The sequence below is a fragment of the Leptonotus elevatus genome, chromosome 14, assembly GCF_054856555.1.
Source record: "Leptonotus elevatus isolate MCC_2025b chromosome 14, RoL_Lele_1.0, whole genome shotgun sequence".
NCBI lineage: Eukaryota > Metazoa > Chordata > Actinopteri > Syngnathiformes > Syngnathidae > Leptonotus > Leptonotus elevatus.
The window spans coordinates 16,588,180-16,606,810 of NC_141252.1; the positions used below are offsets into that span (position 1 = coordinate 16,588,180).

Sequence of the window (18,631 nt, forward strand, 5' to 3'; positions counted from 1 at the left end):
CAATTGTCAGAAAAGTAGGCAAATATAATGGGATTTCCATAAAAACATTTTAATACTTTTAAGCAAATTCTGTGAAAATGCGGAAAATTAACATGCCTGTTTCAATTTATTATTTTGCAAATATTGAGATGGCGTCATATGAGAGACACTCGGCTGACTGTCAACAAAAGTGATATTATAAAATATTTTAAATATTTCACCCCCCCCCCCCCCCAAAAAAAAAACCCAACAACAACAACAACCTTACTTTATGGCCAGCTGCCATTTTTTGTGACTACGTGTGGTGGGTCACAACATCCGGTCAAAAGATCTGGTAGCTCTTTGTCACTGATGGCTTTAAAGACTTCCTCAATTCCACCGTCCAACTGGTTTATATACGATAAACAAGGTGAAAACAAAGCTATTTACATAATTAACATAAATGTACAAGAAAAAAAATAATCACCTCACTGGTCGCACATATTCAAAGGAAAAGAGTGAGTCCAAAAATGGAGACATCAGGTACAAAAACACCACGAATGAAAACGTCCATGTACAAAAATATCATTAAATGACAAATTTATGGCAGTTAAAAGTATCATTTTCCTTTTATCAATAAAAATCCACCCCTCTCTCTAACCATAAAAACATTTTTGTGAATTTTAGGCCTTTCATTTCAAGTGCTTCCATTCACATTTATTTTCACAATTTTTTAAAAATTCAAATAAAAATAGGTGGATACAAACCCATCTTATGTTGATCCGTTTTCCAAGCTGATTCCTATGCATGTCATGTTTTGCTTAAAACCGCAAATCTAAAACTAGTCTAATTTGATGTTGGAATAGGTGAATTGGAAATTATAAACATTATTCATTACAAAGAAGTTGAAACCAGAAGACTTGGATTCCCACTATGGAGAGGAGCAGTTGGGAGAAACCAGTTGATTTATTCCTGAGCACTTTCTCCCCTCTTACTTCTGAAATGACAGCCATGCTTCTGAATTGTATTTAGCACCCAAGCCTGCATTGTGCACCCATGCATGTGCCTGTTGTGCATGAGCAAGTATCCTATGCCGGAGCCCACCGCCTGCAGTCATGTTGGGCCAGGCAAAAGGTAGATGATTGAGAGTGGCACATTGCCATCATACTAATCAAACAACTCGGGACCTCATTTTTAATAGGGCATGATTATTGACTATGCCACTTCTTACGCCTACTATGAGTTATATAAAAAGAAAAAAAAAACACTTGTAAGCAGTTTTGGCAGCTGTCATACACACATTTTGGCACTAAGGAGCAGAAAGGGATGTGGTAGCATTCATGGGGTGTTTTGCATTGACTTCATGTCAGTCGTCGTACACACTTTTTGTTACGGATAACTCTGCTTTGTGCCAAGGTGCTTCTTACCTCTCACTGGATTAAAAGTGTATGTTTATTGTTTAGAAATGTTTTTCAATAAACACCTTATCTTGTGGGTTGTTACAGGAGATTACAAAAGAAAATTGTAGACAACCGTTAAAGGTAAAGTTTATAAGTCCATCTTAAAGCAACTTGATGTTCTTGAGGCTACAGTTGCACATATTATTCAGAAATGTAAGATCCGGAGGAATGTAGCCAACTTTCCAAACTATGGCCACAGGTGAAAAATTGTTGACGAATTGAAGAGATGGATAATACATTTGGTAACCAAAGAGCCCAGAAACAATTATCCACCCACCCCAAAATAGGGTTGTACTCCAAGGTCAAGGGTCTTCATTGTCAGGTTGCACCATCCATCTTTGTTTGAGCCAAAGTGGACTTCATGGGAGATGACCAAGTATGCCATTGTTCAAAATAAATTGATGAAAAGAAAAAAAAGACCCACTGCATTTTGGCAAGCCACAAAGCTCCTGGGAGAATGACCGTTGAACTGACAAGACAAAACTGGAACTTTTTGACAAGGCACATCAGCTCTATTTTCAAAGGTACAAAAATGAAGTACAAATTACCAAGAAAATAACACTGTCCCTTCTGTGAAACATGGATCTTATGTTCTGGGAAGTTTTATTTACATGCAAACTCTTTGTGAGAGTCTATGACAGTAACAGACACCGCCTGAACGCCAGTTGTTGCAGCTAATAAGCGAAAACTTTTCAATCCCGCAGCCTGCTAACGCAACAAGGTAGGAGGATGACAACAACAAAAGAGGCCAGTGACAACGTACAGTCGCATGTTTACTTTACTAACTTTTTCACTTAAAGCAGACATAACAGCCAGTCAAACCTTCTCCTTCCCATTGCATGTTAGCTACCTGACCAGGGCAGTCTAACGCTTGATGTACTCAAGCGTCATTTCAATTGATATCATAAACTGCAATCAATCTTCACCCAAATGTATTTGAGGATTTGTCAACATCAACCTTTGCAAACCTTTCCAAAGTCGCTCACAACTTAATGACAAAAAACGCTTAGTGTCCATGTAGTCAAAATGTTGTTGGGACTGTTTTTATAATTTCAGAGGTTAACTAATACTTAAGTGTCATGTCTCCAATACACATAAAAATCATACCTGATGTTGTTGGCACTAGCCGAATCATCGGTGCTTCTTCGCAATGCAAGCACAAGCACAAGCTTGTTGGATGTTGCGCCGGCCGTGCTCCAAAATGAAACAAACATGGGTACAGTTGATGTGGGCTTTTTTAATGAAGATTTTCAGACTAATTCCTCTGTGATCCGTATCCCGGGTAGGCGCTGCAAACTAGCGTTGTTCACAGCAACATTCCCTCTTCCTGATCCGGGGTGCCAGTTCAATACACTGCTTTTGTAGTCACAGATTCAACTACTTCTGCTTGTTAGTACAACTGCCAACAGCGCAACAAGTTCCCAAGTTGTACAAGTCATTTTTGAATGCAATGGGGGTTTACGATCGTTTAGAAAATAGGGGAATACAAATATTCAAATAAACTGCTCCGTTACACGAAACCCGCTGTTAAAAATAGCGAATTTATGACCGTAAGTCTCGTGGCGGAAGACGGGAGTAGATTTCTCCATGAGAGCCCTCGGGAATAAAGAGGATATTCACACAACCATTTCTTTCTTCTTCAACACTCATCTACATCTCTTATTTATCAGGGATGGGCAGATCGATGCCAAAATATCAATATTTCGATCCAGCGTGTTCCGTCTTAAGTATCGATCCCCGAGCTAAAGTATCTATTTTCTTTATCTCTATTTTTTTGTATATTTTTGTGCATACAAGTAACTTTTTCCTTACGCCTTCTGCACGCATGTATGCAGTGCACCAGCGTCTGCCCCCGCCCACTCTTACGTCCCACACTCATGTCAAGCATGCTTTTCCTTCGCCCTTCTCACCAACACAAACAAACATTTAGAAGCATGGTGGCAGCATCATCGGTATCAATTGATGATGGTGAGTGTGGTTGACTGTGAAATCACCACTATGTTGTATTAAGTTTTTTTTTGGGGGGGGGGGGGGGGTTAAAAATAATAATAATTATATATCAGGGTGAAGGCCAAGGCATCTCGTGGGCACCGCACGCCACTGTTGACAAGGTGACATGGAATTGGTAACACAAAAGTTTGAGGTAGTTTGGTTCAACTGAAGATGTGTGTGCCCCCATTGGTATGAACGCAGCTGTGCCCCCCCCCCCACAGCTTTGTGTATTTAAAATTAAAAATAAAATAAAAATAAAACACTTCCGGTATCGATATCGGATCGGTATAGCGATATTTGGACCCAGTATTACTTGGTATCGGATCAAATCCAAAATCACTGTTATCACCCATCCCTATTATTTATGTACTTCTTTTATATCGTGCCCGTAGTGTTCAGACTGAGACACCACAGTCGGGTAATCCTGGTAGGCACATTTTAACGTTACTTGAAACACTTTTTTTGTATTCATTTTAATTGTTTGCAATTTATTGCAGTCCTTGAAAACTGGTTCTACTACCAGATTTATATAACATGTTAAATACATGGGAAAAGGTTGGAGAAATTTTTGATTAATTTCTTGTATTTTTTTTACCATAATAACAAACAAACAAAAAAACAAAACCAGGATATAAAATGTTGTCCATATCGCACAGCGCTATCACTATCTCAAGCATTTAGCTCCCAGAGTACTTTGCAGGCTAGGTTTTATGTAAATGGAGAATATCAGCATACCTTGTGGTTGTTTAGCAGTAATTGTGTTTGTATGTGTTCATCCATCCATTTTCTGTAGCAGTATACCTCTTATCCTCATTAGGGTCACAGGTTAGCTGGAGTCTGTCTCAGTTTACTTAGGGAGAGAATGGTCGCCAGCCAAATTGCAGGGCCAAATGTGTTGCAGTTTATGTAAATTGTGCTATTTTGTGCCTTTGCAGAGCAGCAGTCAGTAGGCTACTGTTTTGCTCATTATTGCTACTTTTGTCAACGTAGGTGGTGCACAATGTGTTAGAGTGTCTTTCTGTGTCTATGTACACTATTAAGCGCTATCTGAGCAAATCAGAGTCCAATTGTTTCAGATGAGCGTCTTCGCTGTTCATTGGTTAGCCCAACTGAAGCCTTTTGTGATGCCTTCAGTGCTGATCAACATTCATAGTCACACTGGCTGAACTGTTTGTTTTGTTTTAAATGTCAACAAATTGGTGATCACCAACCTTTTTGAAACTGAAAGCTTCTTGTAGTGTGCGAAGGGCAAGTTTGATACACACTTCATTTATTCATGTGAAAACACTGATCATGTTAATGATTTATATAGCTCGCTGCCAGTATTTACATATTCAAAAGATCACTTATAAAACAATCCTAAAAACTCACAATGTGCGATCACGTGACCTATTTTCAGACCAGGCCCGCAGGCTATTCATGTGGTCATTGGGGGCTATTACTAGGCATTAATTGTACAGTACTTCATTTCTGATTCATAGCAGGATAACTGTTGTGTCACTAATATTTTATTCATGCCTGGGGAAAATTAGTGTAATGTATTTTACTGTTAATGGTAACTTAGTATTATCTGCCTTGTTGCATTATTTAGTTTTGGGCAGGTTTGGTCTTTTTTTCTACACCACCACATTGTGCAGTTCTAATGTGTATTTGTCCTGGTTTCCTAGGACCTCGGCTGGATCAAAATTAAAATTCAGAAAATTTTGAATAGTTGCAATGACAACACTGCTCAGTTTCGTTTTTTATCGACACTGTCAAAGAGGTACTACTACTTTACCAATATGTTTTTGGGTTAGCAGGAGTGTAAAACCACTCGATTAATGATTATCTTCTTGAATAAAGAGTACATGTTAGAAAAAAATGCACAATTTGGTGATGCACCAACTATTAATATATTGTTAAATGGACTTCCTGACAGCATCAATCAATACCAAACATTATTATCATGAAGATTGTTTGATATAACTCTCATGTTAGATCTCATAATGCGCAGTTGTACTTTGTCCATGACTATAGAGTCTATAGTAACTAGTTACTTTGTAAATGATCCTCTTTTTTGTTTAGTTTTCTAGTTAAGTGTTCGTCAACTATTTCAATACGGCGAGTCACTGACCTGCGTGATAAGCAATTTTTTTCACATTTGTTCTTGCTCTCAGGACATAAAATACTTGCTATCTCTACCATGCACTCTTTAAGAAACTCCCCTTTGGAGAAAGGCTTGCTAGCTTTTGCTAGTATGAATGCCAGCAAATAACTTAAATAAAGGTGTTTTGCTGAGCCTGCAAGCTAGTTAACAACCTGCCAGCGGTAGTCGTACGTTCGTTCTTGTGTTGAAAGGTTGCTGCTGTAATTAGCATGCTTGGTGGAAAAGTGACAGCTGATGTTGTATTCTTTTAAAACTGCAACGGTTTCTTGGCATATAAGACACACAGCCTTGGACCGAACTTCAGTAAAAAAGTATTTAGCCATCCATAACTGGTTAAACATGCGGCACTCACTGTTAACTTTTCTTTTCTTTGACATCGCTGCAGATGGGTTCTGATCTGACCAGTAGTAACGAGCGATAATTGTAAACTCTCTGTATCTCTGTCTCTCTCTCTCTCTTTCCTTCTCTTATTCCAGTCACTGCGCCTGCTCCGCCACCTGGTGTTGAAGTGCCTCTCATTACAAGTCAAAATGAAATGAATGCAATTATTCACATCAAACCTTAATTCTGTACCAATCTTCGGCGGGCCGGATTAAATAGACTAATGGGCCCCATCTGGCCCGCGGGCCGTAGTTTGCCTATCTTTGCTATAGACTAACACATTTGTAGTAACTGTAATTATAAAATCCTCAAAACCGGTGTTGCCTCGATGAATGTGCGTAAAATAATCAACACTGCTAAATCCTTTTTTAAGCATTTAAAACCATTTATTGTAAATCAGTAAACTGTAGTGTATATTATTAATCTCATCAGAATAAAATGACGTACAAATTCACTAGGCTGTATGTTTGGCAAAATTAGGAAGAACAATGAAAGTGGCATGAAGTGAGTCAGACAAAGACGGACGGACAAGCTCAGGATTGGAAATTAATCATAAAAGCACTACAAGTTTTGAAGACAATGTGTGTCCAACAAAACACAAAGATTACAAGATTACATTAGAAAAAAAACATGATTGAATCACACTGTTGTATAGAGAAAAATGAAGATGTACAAATCAATATAACTCGATCTCTAAAACCTGACCAAAGCCGTATGGTTTCCTGCTCCTTTTGCAAATTTGTCATTGCCTCAAGTAAGAACCAACTGCTCCTTCGTGTAGATTTTGGTCATTGAAAAGAGGCCACTATTCTTGGAAACAGGCCGCCATTCCTTACCTTCTTAATATAAACAGGTTAGGATGGCAGTGAAAGGCCGTTGAGCAGCTTAGTGTGTGTGGACAAAGCTCCCTGTTTGCTACTTGGGGGGTCTACATGCATGTAATGGATAAAGAAGGAGAGCTGTTACCGTTTGCAAAACTGCAATTCCTCTCCTCAAAAAAAAAAAAAAAGAAGTCTTAGATAATAATGGCTATAGATGGGCCTGAGTTGTTAGGCTTGGGACAAGGCTAAAGCATAGAACCATGGCTGGATTAGGAATTGAGCCTTGAGACAAAATTAACATTTACATTCACACTTCTCCGGATGTGGACTTTGCAGATCCCAGAGGCAGTTGTGGGAGGTGATCCTGAATTACTAGATTATTTTCCTGTAGGCACTGTGAGACGTATATTTCTACATTTAGGTATTCATGATCTTCGGTTGTTCGTTTTTCTGTTCTTTGGGTGCAAATATAAACATAATTATAATGTAATAAATATATTAATATGTATTCTGATTATAAATAGTTTGCATTAATACTGCAGGTGCATGGTCTTAATTTATTTGGCCGTTTGCCGAGTATAATAGTAGCAGCTTGAAGACATTCTGCAGTTTTTCTAACAATGGCAAATTTGCCAAAAGCAAGCACAAATTTGTTAAATGTTTACAAGAAAATGATTATGAAACAGAAGGAATAATATGACTGACTTTTAACATTACCATTAATAACAATTTAACATATTGTCTTTCAAGGGACGCAATGAAAAGCAAAAAGGAAATGGATACACGCAAACTCAGCCATGATCTTCCCAATCCCAACCCCTGCAGTCCTGGAAGATGCTCTTCACTGAATAAATATCACATCCACCAACCTTAAGCTACGCTTTTTTTAGTCCTACAAATTGCTTCAATGACTGACAAGAAGATAAGTAAAAACCTTAGAAAAGAACAGGAAAATAAGTGAAGTTATTAGCCGGTAGCGTTTGGTCGATGATCTTTGACGCCCCCTGTAAAATAATTGAAACATAAGTTCTGGTTGCCCTGTGTTGAGTTAGTTCTCCAGAGGAACATCCAATTGTGGATTTATGAACTTTGGGCAGGCCAGGTGAACGGAGATAAGAGCTTCTGAGCACAGTGAAAGTGAACAGTAGGAACCCCACTGAAATGGCAGAGGTATCTCCCGAGTGTTGACCAATCTTTTTGCATATCTATCTATCTATCTATCTATCTATCTATCTATCTATCTATCTATCTATCTATCTATCTATCTATCTATCTATCTATCTATCTATCTATCTATCTATCTATCTATCTATCTATCTATCTATCTATCTATCTATCTGAGATTATTGAATTATGGCCTGATTGAGGGCTGAGGGAACCCTTTTCGAGACATCACAAAGAAGATTCACCTCATTACTCCAGTCTGCCACGTAGTGCTCTTAAGCTTTGGATTTACAGCCTGTCACTCAGTAAAGCCTTGAATTAGCTTAATAGACACATGACTTAAACCTCACGTGGAGAGTGACAACAAGCCAATATGGGGATGCTATAGTGTAAGTGCAATTGGGGTGTGGCCTGTTAAACTGCCACACCAGATGGTATGGATCTTAAATCCATTTGTGAAAGAGCCAGTAAAAAGTTTTTTTTTTTTTTTTTTAAGAAGTGTTTAGTCAAATCCTTGCTCTTTCGTTTCTAATGCTATGTTGTGTAGTTCTGATTTAAATTGACTCTGATTATAAATATCACCTTAGCATGAGGTAGTGGTTTATGTGTTCCTTTAAACAAATCTGGCCTGGGGGTGGGGCTTGGTGGTGAGAACTCGGTAGGTGAGCCTGCACCTATGAGAGCCGACCAGGCACAGCTCAAAGTGACAACATGGATTCTCCTTCCCATTGGCTTACCCATTGTAGCCAAGGGGGTGGGTGCAGTTTGAGATTGGCGATCGCTGAAGGCGGGGACCTTGGTTATCCAATCTCCTTCCCTGCCAGAAAACTGGCAGGGAAGGAGCCTAACCTGAGACATGAAGAGGGTGGCTACCCTTCATATAAAACATTAATACAAAATTTTAAATTAAATTATCAATGGTTCTGTGAATTGTGCCATATATGTTACCAGTCAACACCTTTCTGCTTAGGCTTGTGGAAAAACCATCCATTAAGCCATTAGCAGGTTTGCAGCCATTGGCTCTGTCTGCACACTTACACACACTCCCTAAAGATCTGTGTTATGCGAGATCTAAATGGGTCCATATATTTTTGGCAAGTACAGCTGGCAGGAAGAACATGAGAATCACATTAAACTCGCCATACATTATTATCAAAGTGCGAGTTTGGGTTGGATTGGTGGAGGATATTAAACATTAATTTGTCTTACAGTATGTGTCAATGTGGAGAATAGAAAGCAGAATTTAAATGCATAAATAGTCCCCCAAAAAAGGACCTCATAGCTCACCCATGATTTTAAACATGTTCATCTAGTAAACATGTTGGTGATATTTTGGAGCATAGCATTAGGTTGTCCAAAACACCAATGCAATTTAAAAGAGACCGGTGTGATAGTTTATCTCTTCACACCTGCACATCTACAGTTTGTACATAAAATCACTGGTATGTGGAACTTTGCCTCAGGCATATAAATATATGGCATAGATAAAGATTATTGGGCAGCTTTTAGCCCAATTTTGCCCCTTCCAAGTACATTAAACGCCCGAACACCTTATGTCTTAAATATTGTCCATTAAGATAGCGCTCCTGTCTGAGGTAAGAGTGGATCCAGGTCCAAAATGGATTGAAGCCGACAATTAAAAATAAGAAAATATGCTCAACATTTACAAACAAAAATCATTTTGTCTATGCGGAAAGGAGACTACTGTATTCTCGAGTAGTTTGACTCTGACGTAAATGGGATGTAGGCAATCAAATAAGCACATGGGCTGACGAACAAGGAAACGTCGGTAAATAAGACAAAATATGTCCTACCCAATGTACTTATTTTTGTACCAGTCCTTAGTCCTACTTCCGTGGTTGCTACACTGTGATAAAAATGAGAATCAGTACAACAGCAACCTCATTGTTTATGTTGTGAATCTGCAGTACAATAATTCAGTGGCAAATGGGAGTAGAAATGTAAAAATAGATTTGGCTTTCTTTCCATGTGCTCAGTCTCGGCTTCCATCATGTTGCTTGTGTTGTCTTGAATGCATGCTGTGACTTTTCCATTTAGTTGCCGGGACTTGCGGTTGAACGCACATTTCCACAGGTCACTGTGGCTTGACTTTGTTTTGCAGAAATGCACTCTATGTCCCTTCCTTCAGTGTAGTGATCCGCAAATATAATTCAGTCGTAGATACTATTTATTTGGCACACTATTTGTGTTTTGTGGCTCAGCATATATGTTGGAGTATGTGTGAGTGGGTTTGTTTGTTTACAGATTTACCACATTTTTGAAAAAAAGTCATTGGTTTTGCTTAATTTAATAACAGCCTTCAACTCTACATGATATACAATACACAATAAGTATTTGGACACAGTAAGTATTTGTTTCTATACTGAACCTATTACACTGAACAACTAAATAGAATTGTCCCAAGAAAAATAAGATTACTTTATGTTTAAAGTCCTTGGCAAAAATAATGTTTAGCAATACACACATACAATCTGGTTTAAATTATTTGATGCCTCAAAAAAAAGTATCTGTGTTGGTCACAGTGCAGTTTGCTGAGGGACACATTTCCAAAGTCATTATCGTGAGCAGTGCGAGTGCAACAATGTGGTCATACCTTTCAGTTTCAAAACGGTTTTGTTTTTCAGCTATACAACGTTGTAGTGAAAAAAATCAAGGCAACATACACATTGAACTCACCAGTCAATAGGGCTGACAAAGACCAAAAAAAAAAAACCACTTCAGAATTACATTTTGATTGTTGAACGCAATTAATCCTACTATTTTTCATACCAGTACAAGTACTAATTTCTTGAGTATTCACCTATACCGATACCAAGTACCGATACCACTAGTACTTTTGATACATACAATTTTCCCCAAAACAATGACATAATTTTAAAGAAAGACCTAGATATTTATACAAATATATAATTTTTCCCTAAAATTGCATCTAATGGCAGTTTTCTATTCTTCCAATTTCATACAACAACCACATAGCAAATACTGATACCTTGAAATAAGGCCAGGTGTCGGCCTGGTACCGGTACTCGCCCATTCCTAATCTAAAGTTAATGGCTGACGACCGCAAGCTTTTTCACCAATTCCAAATAATTTATGAAGGTTAATGGCAAAATCTGAATTAGAATAACCTTCACGAGCCAAGTATGTGAAAACACACATGAATTTGTCTCCGGAAGTATGAGCTACACTATTGCAGTAACGAGCAACTATGACAAAGACGTGACATAGTACAGAGAGTAAGGGTACCATTAGTGCAGTATTACTGACAAATGCAATAATTTGCATTCTAGTTCTTTGATTAGTCAATGTGATTGACATCAACATATTCTTTCTTGAATCCAATGCTAAGGTACTGTATATAATAGCCGAATAATCATTTTCACACATGGTGACATGTCGGGTCATTACTTTAATGTACTGACTCATACGCAATTAACCTTTGATAAGGTGCTCATTGAAAACCTGAAGGCAGCCGAAGATAATAGAGACGCATAATTGTTAAAATGTTATCACTATTTGTCAAATGGCCAAATTCATTTTTAATTTTGTTGTTGTTGTTGCCTAAAACATTTCCTCATGATGGTAACTATTGCTAAAAATCTGAGGGGGAATGAAACTCAGCATGTAGGAGTTATCTCTAATATATCGAGGTACAACCCGAGGTAAACCCCACAATGTATGAGTTAGGGACCCAAATAAAAATCTGCTATAGAGTGAATCCGCAATAAATGAACCGCCAAGAAGCGAGGGACCATTGTATTAAATAAGCTAGTTAAAGAATATATACAGTCTACCCTTATATCCATTTATCAAGTTGCTATACAGCTCGTGCTCATTATTGAGCTGGTCAACAGCAATCTTTTTGACATAGAAAAAGACAAAGAAGAAAAGGAAAGGATTGGGAGTGCTGCTGAACATCATGCCTTTGCCACACACAAAATGTCCGCCGACAATTACAGTATCCAGTATGTGCACGAGCTGTGAACTGTTATTATGAACAATATAGCCGCAGAGCGTGTTTTGTAAACTTAGTTTCACAGTTCAAAGAATACCTCAGCACATTGCTTGTTATTTTCCACGTTCCTGTCAAAGCTTCACTGTAGCCATTTTAGGTGAAAGGATAGTGGGTGATGCCCCAACTCACCGATTGTCTGCTCATGCAGTGTGATGCATTAAAGAAACAGTAGAAGAGCACTTGAAGAAAGCTGGCTTCAAAGAAGCCACTGAGATCCCGGCTGCCGAATCAGGTTTCTCTTGAGTAGGATAATAGCATTCGGGTCCCTAGAGGCAAAAACAAGGATGTGTCATAAATTATGAATTTCTGAGAGAACAGCAATGGATGGCGGTGTCATGCAATAATTGCTACAGCTCTCCAAGTGAAGCTCGGTAGTGGTTGTGGGATGTACGCTGCAGGCACTTGCCTAAAAAAGAACTAACCTAAATCATTGCCTTCAATTATCATATTGATCTAAACTTGTTCATGTCGTAGTTCAAGGTAGGGTTGTACAGGCTAGTTGGCAGAGCCACTTGCAATAACAGATGAGTGTGCTGAATACAACATATTACTCAGTCACCTTAATTGATTTTATCTGTCTTCTATTTCTGAATGCAAAGCTTTATTAAATTGGTGACGACACATTGCGGAGTTCAAAGATGGCACCTTTCAGTTGGCAACCTATTATATTTTGTCATTTAAAGGACTTTGTACATAGTTTGGACCTGTTGTGGACTCATCACTCATTTCATTGGAGGAGAATGTTGTTTTTTGCTTTCACGGCAGCATGCTTGCAACAATAAAGCCTATTACAGTTCATAAAAATTAAAAAAGAAAAAAGAAATTGACATTTTTTTGTTAACAAAATAAAATAAAAACAGGTGCTTAAACGAAAGCTAAATGAAACCACATTTTACTTTTATAAAACTGGCTAAACAATAAGCATAGCAAAAATGTCCTTCGTTTGCGTCTTTGTCAAATAATTTTCAGGGTTTATTTTAAATGTATTTATTTTTGGTATTACTCTATGACCATACAGAAGAAGAGAGGTCAGTAGTTTATTTTATTAATAAAACATACTTAAACAATAATAAATCTCAAGTCGTGAAACCTCCACTTCAAGGTAAAGTAAAAGTAAAGTTAAGTGAGAAATATTCAAAGGGGAAAAAGGTCTGATAAACACATATTAGACACAAGATAATGAGATCAAATGCACCAGTTGGATCAAAACATGTGCCATTGAAACATACCGTAATTGTGCCTGAAGAGGATTTTAATTAGTTAACTCATTCGTACAATGTGCACGCAAACCATTAGCCTATGTACACACAACAGGAGAGATATAAATGCTCTCCAACAGTTGATGGTTTGCCTTACTCAAGGTTTTCTATTTATTAGTCAGGAGGTATCTTTCATCACTCCAACAACCATACCATATAAACATAATTAGGTTATAAATGGTATCCTATATTATTATTATTATTATTTTTAATTCTATGATCATTTTGTCTGCAGCAGATTTCTAAGCTAAAATCTTCTGATCACAAGCAGAACTTCTATTGTTCTGGTTGTAAACACAAACATGTATGTGTAATGTGGAATTAATGCAAAGTCCCTTTAACGCAACAACACAACTATTTTTTAACACCGATTGACACTCACCCCTGATTTGGAAAGGCCTATACTTAGGGAAAATTCCAGCCGTGATGCACCAGACACGTCCACGTATGGAGAATTACCTTCTAGAAACGCACTGTACTGCAGTCTATAAACACAATGTTTAAACCGAGGAAAGCGAAAGTAGAGGAGCCATTTGGACTGTGAAACATGAACACCTCTTCCCTGATTTGAGAAAACGCGCTTGGTAGGCTGACAATTAGCAGTTAGCATCGTACTAGCTTGCTACAGCTCTCAAAGGCATCTCTCTGAGAACCATGAGCCGAGTGTACACCCGTCTTGTTACTTGGAGCCACTCCAAGTCACTTGCTGTTTAGACATGTAGTATTTATTTCATCAACATCATCAGTTTTTATTTCTGGCTCATTTACTATATATATATATATATATATATATATTTATATATATATATATATATATATATATATATATATATATATATATATATATATTTATATATATATATATATTTATATATATATATATATGAGCTGTCAAACGATGAAAAATTTTGATCAGGATAATCACATCTTCGAATTTTGATGAATCACAATTAATCGCTTAACTAAAAAGGCTTTTTATCAACATGCTTTGCTCGCCAAATTTAAAGCACACCTTTTATGTGTTAATTCTTTCGACATTTAATGTTACGAGGATGTCTTCAACATTTTTTATTCACTGCACACGCTCATCCTCCTCTTTTTCTCATCAGTTAATTTCTTGCATAATTTAAAATGGGGGGAAAATGACCCTGATAGTTTGACATGAACAAATATTCTGAATGTCGTATGCAAACATTTATTAAATGCTTTACTTTAATGCATGAAGTTATTTTTATTGCTCAAACACATCCTGTGCTACCTTTAATGTAACCATCCACTGTCAGCTAAAGGATCATCTGCGATCAGAATTAAGAGTGTGATTAATCTGCGTTAATACATGATTAATTTGAAAAAAATTGGGGGGATTAATTAGTTAGTTTAACTTTGCCAGCACTAATATATATATATATATATATATATATATATAAATAGGCGCTGGAGCCTATCCAAGCTGACTTCGGGCAGTAGACGAGATACACCCTGAACTGGTTGCCAGCCAATCGTAGCATACATATATATATATATATATATATATATATATATATTTGTGAGTACTGTGACTAGTTGTAATTCAATTCATTGAACAAAATGGGCAGTAGTCCATGAGTTGCTTCCTGTTGTAATTAATTTACTCTTAGAGCACCATCATCCAATCCTCTAGTTGTAAATAGTGTAAATGTAAATATGGATGTAGTAGTTAAGTATTAGATACACTTTCAGTGTGCTGTTAAAATGTTACGCATTTACAGGAACCTATAAAAACTGAAAATGGAATAGTTGGTGATATTACTACATGCACGCTATCACTGTTGTGGGTTTAAGCATAGGGCCACCATTATGTTCATTGCCCCAGAATTTGGAGTTTGATTAAAAGTTTCCAGAAAAATATGATCAAACAATTATTTTTTGCTCAGTGTATGTCACAGGAGCTATAAACGCACCTACCTGTAAACTAGACTTTATTTTCTTCAGCATCAAAAGATTAACTCTGTTTGTGTTTTGCCGTTTTGTAAGGCTTATTTCAACAATTTTTCTAAAGGCATGATAGTGTTAAGTGAAAAAAATATCCACTGGAAAGTCTCTGAATTTTCCAAATACTTTTGTCTAGCATTTCACAGTACCTTATGTGCCAGGAGAGTTGGAGATTATCCTTTATAGCCACGTGGATGACTGACAACAAGTGTTTGGTTTGGTGTTTGGCTCAAGTCAAGTTTATTTATAGTACCCTTAATCACAAAAGAGTCTCAAAGGTCTTCACACGCCCACAGGTCACAAAAATCAACTTCACCCCAAATCCGGAGAAGTAAAGCCCATTCAGGGAAAAAGGGAAGAAACCTCAAGAAAGGATCACAGATACTTGGTATTCTGAGTACTAAGTTTCCTTTTGTGAACAAAGAAAATTTCTGTAACTGATGTTGTGCATTTGAGTCACATTTGTTTGCAATTCTAAATACATTTGATAAGAATTATCAGTAAGCAAAGACGCAGACTTCATTAGCTAGCTGCCGGCTAGATAGTGACAACCACCAACTGTATTTCTTTCTAGATGTTTTGTAGATACACTTTCAAATGGTGACTTTATCCAGACAAACGAGCCTGACTCTTTCAACGTAACGCTACCTGTGAGAAGGAATCTAACTGCAGTCTGCAGCCAGCTGGGTTGGGCATCCATATCCCGCATTCTCTCCTAAAGGAAGAGGATTAGATGTGACACTCGGACCATTTCTCATTCTCTGCTGTTCTCCTCTCTCCTCGATGTGTTCTTGCAGGTTTGAGTGTGAACTGATGAGGTGGTTGACTTCTTCTTCAGCACACAGAGAGAAGAGACTTGTTTTCTGTCCACAGTGGGAATTCAAGGTTAGTGTATATGCACCCACACAGTCAGACTTGACAATACGTGTGGTATGTGGTAATAGCAAATGGCTTGTTGGAGTACAAATGGAAGGAAATGGTAAATTACTACCCAATCATTATTTGCTAGCTTTTGTCCATGTTTTTTTCTTTTTCTTTTTCTTTTTGGAGATCATGCATATGTGTGTCTAGCCCATTTGTGGGTGTGGTAAAGCTCCCCTAAAAAAATCCCAAGCACCCACAAAACTTGAGAGCTTTTATTTTTAGTTATTTTATTTTATGTCCTTTGGGAAAAAAAGCTGTAGAAGTGTAAAAAACATACATTAATTGGTAGAAATTGAATATTTTATCAACAAAAGTACAGTCCCCTGTCCCCTTTTTTCCTCAAAAATTGTTTGATCCACCTGATCCCGCCTTCTTTTCTCACTGAGTAGAGTAGAGTGCTTGTATGCACGGTCTTCCAGTCACATGGAGTAGTTTGACTGAGTAGCCCTTCCTGGCAAATTTCTCAGTTTCTACTCTTCTCAATATTATTACAAGGGATCAGTTGTAGGTAGGAATTAGCTGACATTTTTACTATTTAGGAAAACAAGTTGTCTCTGTGTGCCCTGGATTGGCTGGGAACCAGTTCAGGGTGTACTCCGCCTCCTGCCCGAAGCAAGCAGGAATAGGCTCCAGCACCCCTGTGCCCCTTGTGAGGAATAAGTGGTTAAGAAAATGGATGGATGGATGGAAAACAGGTGGTTGGGCAGTCTCACTGTCCTTTTTCAATTGCAATAGAGAAGCACCGTGGCATGATAATGTTTTATTGTTAAAACCAATGTGCTACTGACCAGTTAACTAATTGGATGTCCATTATCATTGAAACTTATTTTTTCGGTGTGTTTATGCGTGAAAGCATATATGCATGCATGTTTTTGTTTGTTTGTTTTTAGCTATAAAATGTCAAACTTACTTAACAGTATTTCACCGCCGACCAAATGTCCCCCCTATCGAATGTGCTCTGGCACCGAAACCATCAGCCCCCCTAAACTTCTGATGCTAGAATCGCCCCTGCACTTTAGTATTAATTTAGTTTTTTCCTCCCACTTTGTTTTGTTGTGGGCTTTTTTCCATTTGGGTGGACGCAAAGTATGTATCAAATGCCTACTTTTTTTTTTTTTTACTCCTGTGAACTCTCTACAGTGGGAGGAGCACAGATTTTAATTGCTTCCCCACAGATTGCAGCCTAGCAAAGAAACTGGGTTAATTGCAAAAGAAGTGGGAGCCGATTGTGACCTTCACAGAATACTGCCAATTATACTCACTGCACCACACATCCCCAGCAAGGAAAATGGTGATAGCCTGATATATAATTGTGTAATGCAGTTTAGAATAGTTAGGGGTTTGACGCAAAATGACATTATTAAAATGATGTCCTGTTCTGACATATATGTTACATGGAAACTTTGCAGTCTGCATATTTCATTTGAAGGAAATCGTCTACATTGATGAATGTCTTTTGATTTATTTGCTGGGTCTGTGTAGACCGTAGCAGGTCAGTGGCATTGGGAATCAATTGAGAATCATTACTACACGTTCCACAGTACAGGCAAATTATGATGAGATGGTCAGGCAGAGGGGAAGGCACTTGAGAAAACTGGGGTCAGATTTTGACAGCTTTACTTTTGCACAAAGATAACTGCAGAGTAATTGGCAAATATGAAATAGCAAATTTTAACACTGTTAATTAGTCTGATGGGAATGTGCGATCACACTGGCCATGTGTTGTCTGTGCTGTAGCAAATCTTGGAGTGTTAAACACATTTGTGCTGAATTGTTGTCATTCCAGCTGTTTTACACATTTGAAGTTTATTTTTAGGAGTCATTTACTGTATATCCGGGCACAAGAGACTGCAAAAAAGTATACTATTTATTCATTAGGGAACATTTAGTATGAATTGTAGCAGATTTGAGTAGCTGCTCTAACCAAGGATACTCTAAAGTGGCCCAAAAAAGCCCATTAAGTAAAAAATCTAAATATATATCTTGAAACAAAAGCGTTTTTTAATCTCGACTTTATCATAGCAGAACCCGCACTGATCTTGAATCACATTGCATTCATGTATACTGTGTCACATTGGAATCACAGTTATCTGTGAGAATCCTAATTATGTCATTTCATACAATACTTAACAAATATGTTGGACTTCCACCACCATCCAGCGCAGTGAAATGCTTTAGTGGGTGGCTGGTTCAGTTCCGGTCAGGTCTTGGTGTTTTACTATTTTGAACAGGAACTAAATTTACCATTTTATATCCAAATTGTAGCCAGCTAATTTGGCTTCTCTGAGAACCAAGCATAACATTCAATCCCTAAATTGTATGTATTTTACTTCCTGTTAAGGAAAGTTGGCACATACAGCAACTCAATACAACAATATTGTTATTTTCTTTAAAACTATACATTTGGCAAATAATGATTGATAATAACGAAATATTATATATTAAGCCAGTATTGCCACAGTTACCTGGGAAAATAACTTAGTTACTGATAACTTGCATCAAAATGTTACTGTATTTAC

At 37.6% G+C, this 18,631-nt stretch overlaps 1 protein-coding gene across 1 annotated transcript in view; it reads left to right on the top strand.

Annotated features, from left to right (window-relative positions):
• The window catches only part of LOC147163177 (leucine-rich repeat and fibronectin type-III domain-containing protein 2), a 148,666-nt gene that overhangs the window by 48,648 nt on the left and 81,387 nt on the right, over positions 1-18,631 (top strand). The window contains exon 2 of the mRNA XM_086095386.1: positions 15,986-16,073. The gene's annotated coding sequence lies outside the window, so the exon portion shown is untranslated. The remainder of the gene's footprint in view (positions 1-15,985; positions 16,074-18,631) is intronic.